We start from the raw sequence: 19,804 nt of genomic DNA on the forward strand, positions 1-19,804 counted from the left end.
TTTTACATTTGTTGTGTTATTATGGAAGCAGTTACTTCAGTGTTATTTGCAGAGCCAGGTAAACCCACAACTCCGAGTTTTCTGTGGAGGAGCTCTGAACATCACAGACACTGCAGTGTGAGGACAGCACCTCTCTCTGTGCCGTGGCCACCACGAGCCATTAACTGAGCTAACAATGTTAGGGAACTCTGTCTGCTGCTTTATTAGCTGTTCTGAGGCAGATGTGATGATCTGAGGCTGGAAGATTTATACAGACAGTGTATTTTATTAGATCAACTGCTGGAACCTGGGGGGGAAACAAGCGGGACAAGCTCTCAGGCACACAAGCCATGAAGACTGCTGTCCCTGTTCCAGCAGTCAGAGCCATAAAATATACTGCCTCTTCCTAGAAACCTTCCCTCTGTCATTCCACTCATTGGCAATACAAAAAACAACTTTCAGTGCTTTTTAAAAATAATATTTCCTCACCTCTGAGGAGCAGTTGCAGCTCAGCTACACGAGAGCCCGTTTCACAGGAGGCTTCTGGAGCACCTCGGCCCCTGAAGTCACGGTCCCACTGTGTCAGCAGGAGGATGCCACGAGCACAGGGCTGCTCAGTCCTGGCTGCCACCACAAGAACACGCACAGGCTCCTGGATTCCAGCACAGCGGCACCCCAGGGCCCCTGTCCCTCGTTCCAAATCTCTGCTCTGCTCCTCCCAAGCGAGCGCTGCCCAGGCACTCTGCCCCTGGCAGGGGATGTGGATCTCGTGTCCCAGCTCCACTCAGGCAGCCCCTCCGTGACCTTGATGCAGATTTAAGCTGTCGTTGCACACTCAATTTTAGCTCCACTCTTGCCTTTTTGCAGTCTGTCCTGAAAAAGTCAGCCAGATATCTTTTCCTTCACTCACAGCCTATTGAGTGACCTTGGCAATGGTCTAATCTCTCCTGGCAGATTCAAGATAGAGAAAACAAGCAATGGAGACAGACCTGCTGGGCTCTGCTATTGATCAGCCCCTTGAGTGAAAGCTCATTATGAGCAGCAGGAACGTGTCAGGAACAAGTTCTCCTGCAGAGCAGCAGCCAGGGAGATGAGAAACTCTCAAAGGAACAAGGGGTGGTCGGGCTTTGCCTTTTGTGGTGGGAAGGGGGAGAGAGAAAGAGCAGACACCATGTCCGGTGGGGCTGTGCATCAGGGGCTCCCAGTGAAGGAAACTCTAAGTTCATTCATTAAAAAAAAAAATCCATTTATGTTCAAATTAGCTAGGTTACATTGTCGAACCTGACAACAAAAAAGGCCAAGCTCTTATGAAAAGGTTGAGGTAGAGCAGGTATGGATTTACCCCCAGTACATACCCAGAGCAATGTGCCATTTCCATATTCCTGCATTTCCATATTCCCACAGAGCTCAGAGAGAGCATCAGCAACACCTGAGCAGCCAAACAAACTCCCACTGCTTTCCCCTGGCAGTCAGAGTGTAGCACCAAGCTAGACACGATGGTTTGGGTAGCAGTGCCTCATCTCCAGGCAGGTCTGTTCTCACCTGCACACGATTGTTCTGTGCTGTCCCTGCAGCCCCAGGGCACTGCCTGCCAGTCACCCCGGGCTCTTTGGCACTCCTCTCATCCCCTCCTCGGCTTTCCCTGACCCCAGGAGGGACAGGGACCTGTTTGTGGCTGCACTTTGCAGGGGGACTGACGAGCAGCCCCCTTTACAAGGTGCCCCCACACAACCTGCCTGCTCCTGGGAGGGTGGGCACCACCACTGCCACGGCTTCACCTGGGCACCAAGGGGAGCTGCTGCTGCTGCCAGGGAGCTGTGCCCACCCTGAGAGCCAGGGACAGCTCCTGGGGTCTCTCCAAGCCACCCCCAGAGCCAGAGGGGCTTCAGGTGAGCAGCACCACAGCCTGAGCTCTGCCCTGGGCTCCAACAGCCCCGCTCAGGGTCAGGCTGGTGAGAAAACACAACCCTGATTTTCTGTGGGGTGGCTGATCCTCAGCCCCACATCAGTGTCAGGCGCTGAGCTGAGCTAGGAGAAGAGGAAAAATTCCAGCATCCAGCTGAGGAGAGGAATTTCTGCCCCTGAAGGATGTTTGGAACCTGCAGACTTCACAGCAAGCAGAAAGGCCCAGGAGAGCCAACAATGGGGAAATCAAAATCAGCCTGGAGTAGGCTCACATTGGGAGGGGAAATGACAGCACAGGATAAATCCTACAGGGGAGAGCTGATTTCCTTCCCATTCCTGTTAGACACCAAAGCCCAGCTCAGGGCTGTGCCTGCACAGGCTCCTTCACAGGGACTGTGGGATCACAGACTCCAGTGTCCTTCCTTCAGTCATTCATCCAAGAAAAAAAACAGAAAGGCAAAAAAAACCCTCAAGATGAAAATTAGGCAGTGCAAGACATCCAGAGGAGAGGGATCATGAAACAGAGCTCTGGGGAGAATGATGAGGGAGGCAGGAATCCTGTACAGGGTGTGCCAACCCCACTAAAGGTGCCCAGCCCTGGGAGGTTCTGCTCCTCACACACTGATAGAGGGGACAGAGCAAAACTCAGCTCCTTAGGCAGGGCAGATCAGGGATAGAAATGCCACCAAGCCATCAGCACTCTCAGGTCTGGGGGCACAAAATGCTTCAGTGATGCAGCCCAATGGATGCAAGGGATGGATGTTCTCCTGCCTCGTGGTGGCCATCACAAAGAGCACTGTGCTGCACAAAGAGCTCGCTGCCATTAATGCACCAGGGTTTTGCAGAGCAAGGTAAAGTCTTCAGCCTTTATTGCTCATCACTGCCTGACAGTTCAGTGCCTGAAGCCAGCCACTACAGCCACTTCTGAAACCACAGACCTTTCACTTGCCCATCAGCACTCAGCAATCAGACAGGGCCCAGTGTGTTCCAAACACAGCAATAAATAGAGACCACAAGCGCCTGCCAGGGCAGCTCAGCCCCCCCAGGCCACCCTGCTGCAGCAATTAACTGGGGACATTCCACTGACTAGCAGTGGATCCAAACCTTCCAGACAAAAATACGAGATTCAGAGTTATTCTTTGTGGTTACACTTTTGATGGCAGCACTGGAAGAGGCTGCTCAGGGCAGAGGAGGAGCCTCCATCCCTGGGAGCATTAAAAACCTGGGGCTGTGGCACTGGGGACAGTTTAATAGCCAGCGTGGTGGTGAGTTGATGGTTGGACCTGGTGGTCTTAAAGGTCTTTTCCAACCTTAACAAGTCTGTGATGCTGCCCTGAGCTTCAGCTGGTTTCATTGAGAGACTTTAAGATGCCTCTGTTTCCCCAGGAACACTTTGCATAAGGACAAAACCAGTGGGGAAAATGATGCAGTGTAGGAGGACTGGAAAAAGCAATTCTGATGTGCCTAAAAGCCTCAAAAGCTTTCCTCTGAAACAAATTGTTAATATTTTTCATAAAATATTTATAAAGTGGTACATGATATTTATAAAAGAACATCAGCACATTTTTATAGAGAACTTGGAAGTTCTCAATACTGGATTTAGCAGAAAAAGGGAAGCTTTCTTTTAGAGTACTTTGCATCCTTTTGCATAATTTCATTGATATGTTGGGTTTTTATTAAACTTTATAGGATGGATTCCAGAAGTTGCCCAGTGGTTATAAAGCAATACATGATTTGAAAGACCTCTTTCAGAACAGAGAATAGAGGCACATCTCTTCTTATAAAACTCCAAGAAAGGGATCCATATTTTCTCCTCACAAATTTCATCAGGAGCAGTTACAATTTTATACAACAGCTAGAACCTGTGCACTGAACCCCAGAATAACCAGTGCACAGTGGAAGCACCGGCAGGAAAAATCCGTGCATTAATAGCATTAATGCCAATTGCTGTCCATAGCTGGGGAAAAGCTGCTGGGAGAAAACTCCACCAGGTGTCCCTGGAAGTGTCCAAGACCAGCCTGGATGGGGTTTGGAACAGCCTGGGGTGGAGGGAAGTGTCCCTGCCCAGGTGCCCTGGATGGGCTCTGGAGTCTCTTCCAGCCAAAGCCACCCCGTGGTTCTGTGGCAGCGCTGACCTGTGCTGGCACTGTCACACGTCACTCATCACAAATGTCCTTATTCTTGTTGGGTTAGCGTGGGGAAAGCAGCCCAGTCCCTCCATCTTTTCTGCCCTGAGGGAACAGATCCTGGCCACAAAAGAAAAGCTCCATTTCCTTTTGCAATTGTGGATTTTCTGCTAAGTAACAGAAAAAGTCAGCTTTAAAACTAAAGCAGTACTTGTGGTGGGTTACTCCTGGTCAGTGAATAAAGCCGTATTTCTGCAGCACATTAGTGTTATTGGATTTCTAAATCACATTTCAGTAGCTGACAAAACATACAAACAAAAAAATCCAATATTGGTAACAACACAAACATTGAATGGATTCGGGTAAAACAAGTCAACACCACGAGAACATGTTCTTTAATCAGAGCACATGGAGAAGAATCACTCTGGATACTTATTAACAGCAATGGGGATTAAAACCCCAAACATCAAGTCACTTCCTACAAGAATCTCTGTTTGCACAGAGATATGCACAAAATTGTCCTAGGATCATAAAAAACTGGTCTAAAATATTTCCCCAGTTCATGCCAGTGCCACAAAGCAGAATCAGCAGTAAAGGTGTGCCAGCACAATGTGTTCTCTCCCAAAAAAAACCTATGGAGAGGGAGCTCTAGGGCTCCTACAAAATGCAGTGAATATTTATTGCAGTACTTAGCTCTCCTCCCACTTACAAAGTTTTTGTTATTAGCTGATATAAACCTCCCTCTTGCAACAGATGCTTTTGTTCTGCTCTCTTCCCAGGGCACAGAACAAATATTTAATTACCAGCCCTATTGCCCACAAATCTGCACCCAAACACGGGAAACAATGAAAAGCTGATTTAAATGCTGCATGTGCAATATTTAATAGCAGCTGTAAACTGTGAAGGACCAGGCTGTGCAATGTTTTACTGGCAAAATCAACTCCCTGAGCCTTTCAAGGCATCAGGAACCCTGGGGATTAATGCGTGTGTAACTGTGTTCCCCACGCTGGCTGCCACACCACAGCCTCTGCCTCGTTTAAATTCACTTCTCTCTGTAGTTCTGCAGTCAATCACAGCAAAACCCCAGATATTATGATAACATAACCAACCTTTGCAGTGATGCCACCTTCTGGAACGGGACCTCCCCCTAAACCCAAATCAGGTTTCATTTAGACCCCTGATTCTACAAAGAATTTGGTTTCTGTTGTTTCTAGAAGGCACTCAGCAGCAAACTCTCATTGCCATCACAGTAATTCCCAAGTTCTAGTTCACTGCCTGAGTCCCAAACTGCAAAGAATTCCATTTGTTGCCTCAAATTGCTGTCTAGTTTAGCTGCTGAGCACATTTGGCCTGTGGAAGGTAGGGAGAGATGTTCCAGCAAGGAGGTATAATTAGCACAATGAGGATGAGCAAGCTGCCAGGACATTCTGTTTGGTGTGACAAGGCTGGTTCACAAGAGAACAAAGTGATCAGGGGAGGAAAAAACAAATCATCAAACAGGTGGACAGGGCAAAATGGGCAGGAATTGTTCCTGGCAGGGTGGACAGCCCTGGCACAGGTACCCAGAGCAGCTGGGGCTGCCCCTGGATCCCTGGCAGTGCCCAAGGCCAGGCTGGACATTGGGGCTGGAGCTCCTGGGACAGTGGGAGGTGTCCCTGCCATGGCTGGGGGACACTGAGGGTGCTCTGAGGTCCCTCCCAACCCAAACCTTTCTGGGATTCTAAATAAAGCAAACAAAAGAAAAGGACAAAACCCACCAGAGTAAGAAGCTCCTCCCTGGGAAGCAAAGCCTGAGGGCTTGGCTGCGCCTCTGAGGGAGCCACAAGAAACCAGGCAAGGGAAGGGCACAGGCAGTGCCCTGTCTGCAGCTGGGACAGCTCCTCAGAGACACCACAGAACCTCCTGGGCCAGGGACTGGCAGCCCCCAGCCCTGGCAAGGCTGGAGGGGATCACCACACCAGGTGAGGTTCACGTGTCCAAGGCTGTCTCTGCTGTCACCAGCACCTGGCTTTCCACAGCCACAAAGCTCTGCCTGTAACAAGGCACAGATGCTGCTCTGAACCTTTCAGAAGTGCAGCTCTCAGGAGTGCTTTGTGCTCCAGGAGTGCAGGGTGATGGAAACAAAGATCCCTGCTCTCCATCTCCTTCAGAGGAAAAAGCTCTTGTGTGGGTGAAGGACTGCTGTCACCCCACGCATGTTCCAGAGTACCTGGGACTGCTGCCCTGCTCTGACAATGACCTGAGAGCTGCTGAAATGTCATTAAAGTATAACAAAATGTTTGTGAGCAATAGCAAACGGCCCCAGGAGCCTCCCAGGCAAAGGCTGAGCAGGAGAGGAAAGCCTGTGAAAAGCCATATTTTAAATGTTAATGCAGCCTTCAAAAAGGTGGAGTGGAAAAGGCAATAAAGGTGGTTTGGGGGGGTTTTGAACAAAGAATTACAGTTCAATCAAACCAAATCAATCTACTGCACTAACACAACTGAAGCACTGTTTGAATCCTGGGTGTTACTCCAGGATAACAGTGATTGTGGACACGACAAAAATGAGCAGCCAGGTTGAGGACGTGGTCTCTCCACAGTTTTCTGAAGCAGGTAATTCAAAAGTATTCAGCTTTTAGACTCAGCAGCAGTGGGGCTGTTTGACCTGAAGACAATACACCAAGAGACTGCAGTGTGTTCCTAACCTGTCCTGGGGAGTTGTTCTGTTCTCTAGATGACATTTCCACAAGAAATGCTGCTTTCACATCAGGTTTTCCTGTGACCTCCAGCACTGGACACCCTCCAAGCTCAAGTGGATGTGACCCTAAGCAAAGTGCTGGAACCTTAAATTGGTTTTTCCTGCCCAGTCAGTCTCCTGAGCTGCACTCCAGCCTGTCCCACACACACTTCACTTGTTTAAGCTCCACTTACAAAAGAAAAAATCCATGTTTTGTTTCAGAAGAAGGTTCTCTGCACAGAGAACATTCCACTGGTTGTAAATGATTGTGTTGTAGCAAATTTGGTCACAGAGAATGAGGTGGTGTCAAAGCTGTAGGTGAGAGACAAGAAGCACCAGGAGGAGGAATAAAAAGCAAGAGAATCAAAGAGCTTCTGGCAGGCATTTCCAGGCCATTCCCTGTAAGCAGCACCTCTGCACATGCACACTCACGTGGCCCAACAGGGCCAGCAAATTCCCTCAGTCCCACTGCCTGTGAGCTCATGTTGGCAGAGAAATGATTAAATAGAGGGTACTGATCATTTCTCCATCTCACAGCAATACTAGAGGCACTTAATTTGATACAGTCCCAGCTAATAAACAGAAAACAGATAAGCTAATTTATCTCTATTTACTAGAAATTCCACAGGGAAAAGAAAACCCTGTCAAGTCTGTTTGTGTTTATAATATTGCATGGAAGACTCTGGCAACTACTTTGCACACTGATCCTAAGGTAGAAGAAAATTCATTCATATTTTGGCTTCTAAAAGCAATGCAAAATGTTTCCTTTTCCTTCTGCTTGTTGCCCTCATCAGACACCATAAACCAGCACCAAAATCCTTCAATATTCTGTGCACAGGGAGCCAGGTTCACGGGGGTGTCTGTAGATCCAATCTTTAGATGAATAATTCCAAGTTTTTCCACCCCAAACACGCAGAGAAGGGGCTGCTTTAAGCACACAAGGTCTGGAACGAAAGCTTAGCATAGCTGACAGGATCAGCTCCCTCACCCTAACCATACAACACATTTTCTAACCCCCTCCACACTTGGCAGCTGTTAATTCACAGTGATTTTTGAAGGGGAGACTCTTTCCCAGAGCTCCCACAGTGATAACTCTCCACCATGCTCTGTCAAGCTAAAACCAAAGAAATGCCAACCTTTCAAGTGTCCCTGTGCCTGGAGGAGCCGTCCCCCAGAGCAGGCAGCAGCACTCACCCCCAGGGTGGCTTTCAGGCACACATGGCTCATTCTGGGATTCCAAGGGCCTGAAGACAGTGAGATAACTCTGTGTGTGTGTTGTTCATCCTGCTGGAGTGCTGGATTCCTCCCACATGCACCGCTGCCACTGCTCCCACCTGTCTGCGTGCAGCCAGGCCCCTGCCAGGAAATAACACCCCCAGCCTGGTGGGAATGAGTGAAGTACTGAAAATGAAACCTTTGACTCAGCTTTAGAAAAGAGGGTTTAAAATAGCATCCTGACAAGAATGAGTTTGATCAATGTCTACCACCCCTACAAGCCTGAGTGGGTGATTTGCAGGGTCCCTTCCAACCCAAAGCAGTCTGTGATTCTAAATATGCTTTAAAATTACAAAAAAGACATTTTCTCACCCAGCAAAAGGGGCTCTGTGCCCAGCAGGGCCAGGACAAGCCCCTTCCCTTCCCTGGGGCAGGGCCAGAGGCTGGGGAAAGGCTCCTGCCCCAGTTCCACCCTGGGCGCTGCAGCACCTGGGGCTCTCCCTGCGGGGCTGATGTGACCCTGGAGGTTCCCAAGCAGGAGTTACACCAGGCTGATTTCATCTGCATCCCTGAACTGCCATCACTGAGCAAAAATTCATTCTGGGAAGGACTGGGGGAAGCAGCTAACACTAGCATCCCTCCAGAAAAGTAGTTCTTATCAGGAATGACAGAACCATCAAGTATTTTGGCATAAGTGTTACAACAATGCATCAGCAATGCAACAGCGTCAAACCAAGGAAAATGGGGCATGAATTCTTCATCAGGGCAGTTCACGTTTCAAGTCTACCACAAACACCGTCAGTCTTCATTTTGACAATTCAGCTTAACCTTTTGGAAATGTTACTGCTAATAAACATAAGGGATTAATAAAGAAACACTCCTTTTCTTGAAGTTTCTATGCCTGACTTCTGCAGCTTCTCCATTTCCCATTGTTTTTAACATTGCTGATCATTCCCCCCTTGGTTCTCAGCTTCCCTTGGTCTCTGTGCAGGGTTTCAGCTCCCTCAGGCTCTTGTGCTTCTTCTCCTGGCTCTCACATGTTGGGAGTCCTTAAATTCCCCAACCATTCCCCAGCCCAGCTCAGGGACCAGAGCCACCAGCTGCTGCTCCAGAGCCAGCCACAGCTTCTGCCACAGCCCAGGGCCAAACCAGCCCTGCCTGGGGCTGCAGCTCCCAGCACTGTCCCAGCTCAGGATTTGTCCCCCTCGGGTGGGACACGGCCCCAAAAGCCCCCTTCCCTGGGACACTGCAGCATCCCCTGGCAGCAGCTGCCAGGACAGGGAACGGGGACTGCCACGCTCTTTTGTGTGCAGCTCATCTCTTTGCTCTTCTCTCAGTGCTAAAGCTTTAAAGCAGAAGCTGAACCCCAAAATCCTGGAATGGGAGTCTTTCACTTTTCTCTTTCAAAAGCTTACAGCTTTGTTTACATCAAAAAGTTTACATCTTTGATCAAAGCCAGAGTGAGAGCACCTTGCAGCACAGTTCAAGCATTTTCTCTCCAGTTTCTTCCTGCTGTGAAAGCCACCATCTGAGAAACTGCTCCTTCAAAACCCCATGTGCACGGCAGTCGCATTTGATTCATTATGCTTAATAAGGAAATTGATGTAACATCATTAAACAGTGCAATTAACTGTCCAAATGACGCAATTACATATGTACCCTAAGTACACGAAGAGCCTGGTAATTGCCTGAACATTAATTCAAATTATTAAAGAAAATTATATTTAAAAACACAGATGCTCAGTATGGGAAAATGATGACAGGAATGCCGACCCAAAGCGAAGAGAAACGAGCTGCACACACAGGGCAGGAGCAGTCCAGGCTGTCCCTGACCCCCCTCCAGCACCAGTGTGTCCCACACAGCCAAAGCTCCTCCCTGCCAGGCACAGGAATGCCAAGCCTTCCACAGCAGCAGGAAGTTTATTTCCAGGAAGCAGACTGCACAGATTCAATTTTAAAGCCATTACTCACTAAATCTTTTAGTATTTCTACAAAGGCACACACACCTGCACTATCCCCCCCTCTGGGACAGAAAATAAACCCCAGCTATTATTTATAGAAACCTGGATCACATTTTCTGCCTCTCTTGATGGCCGAGACCTCCCAAAGAATGGCTGTATTTAAGGTGAAATTATGCTTAAATAAGCAGTGTCTATGGGAGGCTCAGATTGATTTGGAAATAAAATTAAAGCCTTTGTTATTCCACATGAACCACAGAGAATCCAAAAAGAAAACCACTTCCAATTTTTCATCAGTCCAAGACCATATGAAACATCAGTGCCTCGAACCAGGCTCACCTGTGTCAGGAAAAGATCCAGCTGGACCTTGAGTGAAAAAAGATTCTGAAATTCTGGCAGTGGCTGCAGCTGTGGCAGGCGCCCATTCCTTCCCCTGCTGGAGAAGCAGCATTTGGGTGATGTTTTTCTGAGCAAATACAAAGAATAAAAAAAGCCCTTACTGGTGCTTCAGGAAGAAGTTCTGTACCCATTAACATTTTTTACTTTTATTTTTCTTACAGCTTTTGGGGCCATCCTTGGAGTTTTGCAGGTGTTCAGAACTTCCCGCTCCAGTGCTGCAGATGCTTCACTGCTGATGAATTTGGGCTCCCAGCACATTCAGTGCTGCACAAAGCATGCAGGGGCCAGAACAGCTGTGTAACCATCAGAGATTGTGTGAGATGCACAAGGATTTTTGCATCAAACCAATAAAAACCTGAGCAGGATTTCACAGGGGTACCCAACACAGAGTTCTGAGTGAAACTCTCAGCAGCCAAGCACATCCTTCACCTGCTGCGTGCCAAACTCCTCCTCCTCCCGGCTTAAAATGCAATTTTCAGCTGCATCCTTGCCTGGAGCAGCAGAGCTGCATCTCCTCCAGGGCCCCTCAGATAACTGCTGCTGAATACTCAACTTTCCTGCAGTAATGTAAGAATTAATAAGCCCATGTTTAACACAAAACCAAAAAGTTGTGTATAAGGTTCTTCCCCCCGCCAAAAAAAATAATTCAGAGATGTTGCTCTAATAAGTGTTATGAAAATATTAAACCCTCAAAATACTCATTGACATGAATCTTAAATTAATTAATAGCTCTTGAAAAGAAGTCCACATTTTGAAAAAATGGACTGTTACACACATAAATCAGGCTGCCACTAAGAAAAATAATTTGCTTCTGAAGTGACATTTGTCAACTAAATGAATAAGTACTTTGACATTTATAGAAACTGTGACACTGCTAAAGCTATACAGTACTGTTTAATGTTATTTTCCTTTTATATAAAGAGAGTCACAATTTGAGCATAAAAATTGCTCTTATTAGGCAGAGAATGTCAAGTCTCATTGCTAAATTTAGTGTAGTCATTCAGCATGAAAACAAGCGCTGCCCTTTTGGCTTTCAGCAGCTCTGCTAAAGCGCCCATTCATTACCCACATTAACTTTACTGCAATGGCATTACCAGGGCCGTGCCATAAAGGGAATTTTATCCGAGTCAGAAAATCCCAGATTCCTTCCAGCACAGGTACAAACGTGGCCCAGAGAGGCCCTGGGAGCGCTGAGCCAGCCAGCAGAGAGCTGGGCACGCTGGGGAGGGCAGTGTGCTGGCCCTGGGAGCCACAACCTGGAGCCCTGCAGCTCCTGGAGCCCTGCAGCTCCTGGAGCCCTGCTCAGAGCCCTGCAGCTCCTGACAGCCCTGCAGCTCCTGGAGCCCTGCAGCTCCTGGAGCCCTGCAGCTCCTGGAGCCCTGCAGCTCCTGGAGCCCTGCAGCTCCTGGAGCCCTGCAGCTCCTGGAGCCCTGCAGCTCCTGGAGCCCTGCAGCTCCTGGCAGCCCTGCAGCTCCTGGCAGCCCTGCAGCTCCTGGAGCCCTGCTCAGAGCCCTGCAGCTCCTGGCAGCCCTGCAGCTCCTGGCAGCCCTGCAGCTCCTGGCAGCCCTGCAGCTCCTGGAGCCCTGCAGCTCCTGGAGCCCTGCAGCTCCTGACAGCCCTGCTCAGAGCCCTGCAGCTCCTGGCAGCTCTTGGAGCCCTGGCACTCCTGGCAGCCCTGCTCAGAGCCCTGGCACTCCTGACAGCTCCTGGCCTGAGATCCCGAGCAGGGAACTCGCTCAGGAGCTCCGTGACGCTGCTGAGGGCTCCGCGAGGCCGCTCCCTGCCTGGCCAGGCTGAGGGAGCCGGGGCTGATCAGCAAACACAGCCTGGAGAACATCCCGAGGCTGCCAGAGTAACCCAGGGCACGTCCCGAAGCTGCAGAGCAGAACCAGCCGGGGGACAGGGGAGAGACACCAACCAGACTGGGCCAGGAGTGAGCGAGAGCTGAGGCAGACTCAGCACAGAGGAGGAACGGGTGACAGGTGACATTATCCACCAAACAGAAACCAAAGATAAAACCCTGGATCACTAAACACGGCAGGACAACGTCCATCAGCGGGTTCCTCCCATCACAGGTTTCAGTGCTGGAGGACAACGTGCAACAGCTCCACGACACCACTCCCAAAGCCACAAAGGTTTCCCTAAATGCTGAAACAATTTAGAAGTTCACACACAAACCAAGGCCCATTTAGAGACCAAAATCAAAACAATCCATTTTCCAGGTGCTCTACTGGTTGCTCCAGCTGTAATGGCACACTTATAAGGAACTGTAATAAAAAAGACAAAATGCTGGTGCAATACAGCAGGAACAGAGCCAAACAGCCATTAATATTGTTCTCCCAAAGAAAAATGGCTCACTGAATATCCTGAAAGGACACCTGACATGCATCTTTCCCTTCTTCCCCGAAATATAACCAGACATAAAACTGATATGATTACTTGCTAAATCTAATAAGTTTCTTTTTCTTTGATGGTTGTTTGCTCCTTAATGTGCTTTAAATGCATAATAAAAATATAATGAAAAACATACATTTATTCTATGTGGCAGCCACTGCATATTCCATAAAAAAGTAATCTTATAAAGTTTAATTTTACAGTGTTTCTTAAATCTATTTCTACTTATTCACTATATGCTGAAGGTATCTGCGAAGGAATTTAATACTGAACATAACCCTTTTCTTCACTGATATTAATGCCAAATTTTCTTTTTACAGTCATTGTCTTGTCCCTTCTGTAAGCCTAGAAAAGGAAAAGCAAATGGATTTAAGATTTCCAAAGAGTCTCATTAAAATGTAAAGTCCAAATATCCACATAATTTTTTCCCTGATTGCTTTAGGGCTGTTGTGGGATTTTTTCCTGTCTGGGCATTTGTCTTCTATAACATTTTAATTTCCTTGAGAAAACTCTGGACTGAGCTTATCTCCTTGCCACTGGTGATATCGGAGCATCTGTTTTGCATTAAGGGAATGCAAATTCGAGCAGAGCTGAATTAAAGACCACTTGGTTTTCAGAAGGCATTTGTCAGGAGAAATGCCAGCAAATAAAAGCTATTGACAGGAAACCCTGTGCAAATCTTTAGGATAAGGCAGTCCAGAAAAACCTCTTGGGACTGTCTCCCTTGCTTCCCTTTGCAGCAGAACTTACTGCCAAAAATCAGATTTGCAGCCAATAATCAATCTATTTTAAAAACACTCCTACATTACACACACTTGGCTTTCACACCCTGCCCATCATCTCCAGCAGAAAACCCAGCTACGAAGCTCCTCATGTTGTCAGTGCCCACCAGCCCTTCCCTGGGCCCCAGGGAGGATGGGCAGTGAGGATTGCCAGGTCCAGCTGCACTGGAGCTTCATTTTAATCCAGAAACTCCTCCTTGTAACTCCAGCTGGGTGGAAAACTCCAGCTGTGGTGCCAGAGGTTCTGTGCCCCACTTTAATTAGGATCCATTCCCAAAAGCCAGGAGGACAATGTTTCCCAGGATGTTTGTCCCTCCACAGACAAAAGGCTCTGCATTCCCACAGCCCCCCTTCCATCCATCCATCATCCATCCATGGGCACACCTGCCCGGAGCAGGAATCGCCCAGAGACACCCAACCCACCGAGCCCTGGGGTCACTCTGGTGCTGGCAAGGAGCAATCCTTGCAAGGCAGAATTCCCTGGAATGAATTCCCTGCTCCTCCAGCCCCGGCTGGGACATGGGCAGGGCTCTCCTGGCACAGCCACTGCTCTCCAGGAGCGTGGGGAGAGCCAGGAGCACCCAGCAGCTCCTCGCTCCCTGGAACTCACCCCTGGAGCTCTGTGACACCAACAGCAAATCTGTGCACATGGGAAGCTGCTCCCACTGAGGGAGGGGAGGGACAAAGCAAAGGAAGGAAGATGGGAAAATACTCCCTGCAGATTTCAAACAAAAGCCCAAACCCACACCAGTTTGTGTAATTTTTCATCCACAGGCCCACAGTATTTTGTAATATCTCAGCTCTGCACCAGTACAGCTAACTGGGGATTTGGTTGAGGAGCCAATAAAAGGCTCCAAGAAGATCCCTTGGCAGAGCTGGTGATATCAGTCAGACTTCACAAGTGCAATGCAGGGCCCTGCAATGGGGTTTATTTGGTGTCAGAGTGGCAGAGGAGGAAGGATGAGCAGCAGGTGAAGGAGGGCAGCACATCTCAAACAGGAGAAGGTGTCACTTGGGTCAGCTGGACTGCAGCAGCAGCAGCGCCAGGAGCAGCCCCAGGCAGAATTAACCTTCTCCAAACAGCACCAACACCCTCAAGAGCATCAGCAGCACCTCCCAGGCTCTGAGGTTAAACCAAAACAAAGCTGATTTCTCCAGTCCTCAGCCACGAGTGTCAGAGGAGAGGAAAAGGCCAGGGACCACCAAGAGCACAGAAAGGTCACTCGGGAGCTTTGGGACACGGAGGGGACAGTGACCTACAGAGCTCCTGTTTTAGGGCCACTACAGCAATACTGACCCCTCTAGAGCTGAGGGGTCAGCAAACACTAACAAGGGCCAGAACATTCCATCTGGAATTACACTTGGATCCCTCCCAAAGGTCTGCACAGAGCCCCTCTGCCAACATCTCACCTGCTGGAGCTGGGGTTCCATCCCACAGCCACCCAGAGCTGGGGTAAAATCCAGCCCCTTCCTTCTCTGTCACCATAAAAATGCCACTTCAACACACAGGCAGGAGGCTTTACTGCTTCTGACAGATGGCACAACCAAATATGCTCTCAAATGGTTTGAACTGGGAATAAACTTCCTCTCTCTGCTGTCAGGGAGGGGTGCTGCCCCTACAAACAGCACACCTGGTCCTAGGGAGAGCTTCAGGGATCCCCTCTGGAATCACCCTGCACGGAATTAACCCCAGGCCTTAAAGCTTTCCATGAGCCAGGACTTGAATTCACTTTCATGCACCTGTTTGTGCACCTGGTGTTTGATACTTTTACTACAATGCTTCTGCCATGTGTTCTTCCTCCGTCTTTACCCTTAAATACAAAACACAAGAGCCATTTTCTCATCTGAGCAATATTGACATGTTGAATTTGCTCAAACAACAAGGATCAATAGCACACAGAACTCGAGAGACCTGCCAGGACACGGAAAAATATAATAAAGATCAAGGTGACAGCAGGCTTTAATTACGTGAGAGGAGAAGAGAAGGTGTGTTCTGCAAGGTCTTTGCAATTTGAGACTGTAATCAAAATGTCATCAGCCTGCCTCTCATATTTTCAATCTCTTAGGAAAATGACTAAAATGGTATAACATTTTCAGATTAATTTTGATGCCTCCATCAGAAAGGCTGACATTTGGCTAATGTCAGACATCACCTACACTGTCATTTGATTTCTCTCTTCCCCCTCGGGTGTCACTTCACTAATGACCTAGAAGTGGTAATGAAACAGGGAACAGACTAAAGACAGAGCTCTGGGAAACGAGGCAATATCTGCTCTGACATCCCCACACTGCCCATGGAAACTGTCACAAACGTGTGTTACACACACACACAGGCACTTCAAAACCACGTGCAGGCAGCCTCAGCATTTATCAAATCTGATCATGAATTCATTTCCTTCAGTTCTTCAAGAATTCACATCAGAACACAAGATCTCTGTGAGGAACACCAGAGTCTCTCAGACTTCACAGCTACATCTCAATCTCCACTGCAGGAGCAGCTTCTGCCCTCCCCTTCACATGGAACACGGTGTAAACCATGACCTTTCTGTGCTCAGCCTACACACTCCTGGTATATAATTATTCCCTTTCCTTCCTTTAGATCTCCCGGGAGTTTGAGATCAAATAACATGCCAAAAAAAATATGACATTTTCTCTGTCGCCTTCCATGAAAAATCTTGTGACACCAACCACACATCACGACACACGAGGAAAGGCTAACAGCAAAAATGCCATGGAAATGCTACAGTGAGGAGTTACTCAAGCTCCTTGTAAGGAAACTCCATAAAATATGCAGGTGGCATCGAGGAACCGGAGAAACAAAGCTGGAAAGGAGCTCGGGAGAGGCAGCTCTGCCCCCAGCGCTCCTGAGAGCAGCACAGGGCTGTTGGCTCAGCCCTGCTCCCCAGGGATGCTCCCAGGCATCACCCCCGGGATTCTCAGCCTGGAAGCCCCATCCCAGGGAAGCACCCAGCTCTGGAGAGCTGGGCAGGTGCTGAGCACGGCAGGAGGACCCTCGGGACACCCCAAGCCCAGCTGTCCCTCCCCACGCAGCACCCACAGGCGCCCGGAGCCCTGCGAGCAGCGCGGAATTCCTGCAGGGCAGCGAGCACAACACCCCGACTGCAAAGAGAGACCCTCCAAGGCCTCCCCAGCACCCCAGGGGTCACTGAGGTGTTGTGTTCTCATCCCCTGGCAGTGCCAGCCACCCTTTTCCTGCAGGGAACCCCAGGGTTTGTTCAGCTCCTCCGGCACCCTGGCTGTTTGCCTGCTGTGCTTTTCCAGGAGGCTGGAATTCTGCAGCAGCCCCCAGGATATTCCACACTGCATTGCAAGCCACAGCATCATTTCCACTTAAAACAGAGCTCTTCCCAACTGCTCTTTATCAACATTTTTTAAACTCACCAAGCTTCTTCCCATCAGTAAAGAAGATTATTGCACTACAATTTTAAAGCAAACTGCGGCTGCCTTACAACAATATGATCTTAAGTGTTTTCCAATTACTTCTCCCTGAAGCCTTTCAAGCACTGGGAATCAGAACTCTGATATCTATGACTCTTTCCCAATCCTTGATCTTTTTCTGAGGCTCTTCTACAGGCCAGGATAACAGCAGGAAAAAATTTTCTGCTTTCCAAGGTCTTCATTCACATCACACAGCAACTTGCCTTTGTCCTCTCACTTTCTAGGTGGAAGCAGAGATTAAACTTCCAAGTGATTAATCCCTTCTTACAGAATTTAACCCCTAGAAAGATTTGCCTTTCTTGTCCCTCTGGGTGTTACAAGACACCACAAGTTTCCCTTAGCTTCCAAAAACCTTGCAGGGACTGCAGGTAATTCAGGTAATTCTGCCTGCCCTTGCAGGTATGAGTTTATTACTCTGCCTGTTTGGAAAAGGTGCATTACCCAGGGTGGAACCACGACTGGGACAAACTCTGTGCCAGAGCATCACCACATCCTGTGGCCACCACCCTGAACAGGGAGCAGAGCCCTCCACAGCCCCTCAGCACCCAGCAGAGCTCATCCCCAGGGGTTTGGGTGCCCAGCACCCACAGCCACCAAACCCCAAACCAGCCCCGAGGGTTCCCTGAGCTCCCACCTGGCTCTGCTTGGCTCCTCCACACTCAGCTGAACTCTGCAGGGCCAGGGGCTCTGGCCACCCTGGGACGTGGGGGTGATGGGGACAGGGTGTGGGTGCCACCCCAGACACGGGGGGACAGGGTGTGGGTGCCACCCCGGACACGGGGGGACAGGTACCACTCCAAGCTCCAGTCCCCTCCAGGAAAGGGGGAACAGTTCTGGGACCCGCTTTTTATCCCAGCCTGGGCTGCCCAGCACAGCTGAGGACAATCTGGAACAAAGGCTGGACAGAGCTCAGAATAAATCAGGTGTTTATTGTAAGGCTTAAAGAACACCCTGAGCAGCACAAGAGCCTGGCCAGGGCTGCACCCAAGATGGACCAAAATGATCACAAAATTTCACTCTTTTATAAGTTTTGGTCCATCTGCACATCAGGGTTAATTGTCCCATCACTGCTCCAGGTTATGAATCCCCATCCTTATTTCTGCTTTGGGGCCTGGAACTTGTAAAGACTGCCCTTGGTCCCAAGCTGGAAAAGGAAATGTTGTGTCTGCCTGCTCTGTGAAGAGAGCTCACTGACACTGAACATGGAGCTCAGAGCTGCACACCTGGGCAGCACACAATGTGAAAAACACAAAGCTAAAACTGAAGGCATGGATGGAATGCCACTGGGCAGGTGCAGCTGCAGGGAGGGCAAACACAAGACCCCCAGGTAATTCCAGCCCCATGCTCTGTTGGGATGACAGACCTTGTCTGAAGCTGGGAGCCATAGCTTAAAAAAAAAAACAATAAATTACAAATAGCTGTTTTCCTTGTGAGCCTGAAAATTAAAAAAAAAATGCTGCAAGAACTCCAATTTGCTAATGGATAACACAGAGTTCTGTACAGAACAATTTGAAGCTGTGTTATCCAAAGCCAAAAGGTTATCAAAGCCAAGAGTGGTTACAGCACTGAGAAATCTAAAGATTAGGAGCTCTAAATTAGTACAGAAGTCATGGAAATATTTGCAGAGGAGCAGCAGTTCTGCACCTTGCTGGGGAGGAAGCATTTGCTGTGGGATTCCTGCAGAGCACAGTCCCTGAGGACAGGGCTGTGAGTGAGGCTGGGGCTCACACAGGAGCTCAGTGACTGAGCAGACTCTTCATTTTCGGGGCTGGGCCATTTTTCTCCCAGATCTGAGCCTGCCACTAAGAGTTCATTGGTGGCAACAGTGACAGCAGCTGCTCCAGAGCAGGAAATGTCTCACAGGGATCGCAGGAACGGGCTCCTTGGTTATTCTGCATGTGCTGCCAGGAGCGGATGGATGGCACAGCCTGGGCAGGGCTGACGGCAGCAGATCCAGCACAGAGACCTGCAGCTGAGGTGGGATGCCTTTTATCCCCTGGTGACTCCAGAAAGAATGGTTCTGGAGGAAGGATATTGCTGTTACTGCTTGCCAGGTTTATTTCAGATCCCCGCTCCCCTCCCCTTGGAAGAGAACGGGCAATGATCACCAGCAGCACAGTGGCAAAGCAATAAATAAATCCATCAATAAATCCTGAGCTGTCTGCAGCAAATGAAGTCATTTCACCGTGTTTCAGAGCCTGCTACCTGTGAGTGTGGCAGGGTGTGCTGCCAACAGCTCTGCTTGTGCTGAGGACCTGCCCGGTTTTGTGGAAGATAAACATTTGCGTGCCAAAATCCTCTTCTCATCAAAACCTGATCTGCCACCAGCTGCAACTGAACACAAACTGCTTGTTTTCCATCTGGGTCTGCATTACAAGGAGTAGGAATGGGGACTGAAGCAACTGGATAATTTATTGAGAAAATTAAAATTTAAAATAATTTAATAATTAACATTTCTTTTGCTTTCACACGCAGGTCTCACTGGGAAATCCCACACTGTGAGGAGAACATTCCTTTTGTTTTCTAACCACACATCTGCACACATGAGAATTAAAATGCCCCTGGAACAGGAGGGTTGGATGGCTGTGAGGTGTGAGATGTGTTTATTCATTTCTGTGACACACAAGAATGAAACAAATGAGCTGCTGCTACTGAGAGTGCTCTGGAGGACCCAAGCATTCCCTAAAGAGACGTGAGCAGAGCTGGGCACTGCAGGGGACAGCAGAACCTGCATTTGACAGTTCTTACTCCTCGTGCTCCCAGCAGGTTTGTGTATAAATGCTGAGGTGTTAAAAACAGGCATTTTCTTTGGAATTTCTAGCAGCACTTCCTAAGTTCAAACGTGTGGGATGTGCTTCTGTAGAGAGCAGG

The 19,804-nt window shown here is 48.9% G+C and overlaps 1 long non-coding RNA gene across 3 annotated transcripts; it reads right to left on the minus strand.

The window, feature by feature from the left end:
* Positions 1–3,028: 3,028 nt before the first annotated feature.
* LOC148183253 (uncharacterized) lies at positions 3,029–17,735 on the minus strand. 3 transcript variants are annotated; one of them, XR_015773730.1, is made up of 5 exons: positions 17,568–17,735; positions 10,728–10,855; positions 10,458–10,591; positions 10,239–10,365; positions 3,029–9,527 (listed from the first exon to the last, which is right to left on the minus strand). It is a non-coding gene; the product is annotated as an uncharacterized LOC148183253 (long non-coding RNA). The 3 variants fall into 3 exon arrangements; XR_015773728.1 differs by having other exon boundaries at positions 3,029–10,365; XR_015773729.1 differs by lacking the exon at positions 10,728–10,855 and having other exon boundaries at positions 3,029–10,365.
* Positions 17,736–19,804: the final 2,069 nt, after the last annotated feature.

Source organism: Pseudopodoces humilis, chromosome 13, assembly GCF_049639895.1.
Source record: "Pseudopodoces humilis isolate 2021_Gansu_Grassland_sample_001 chromosome 13, ASM4963989v1, whole genome shotgun sequence".
Lineage (NCBI taxonomy): Eukaryota > Metazoa > Chordata > Aves > Passeriformes > Paridae > Pseudopodoces > Pseudopodoces humilis.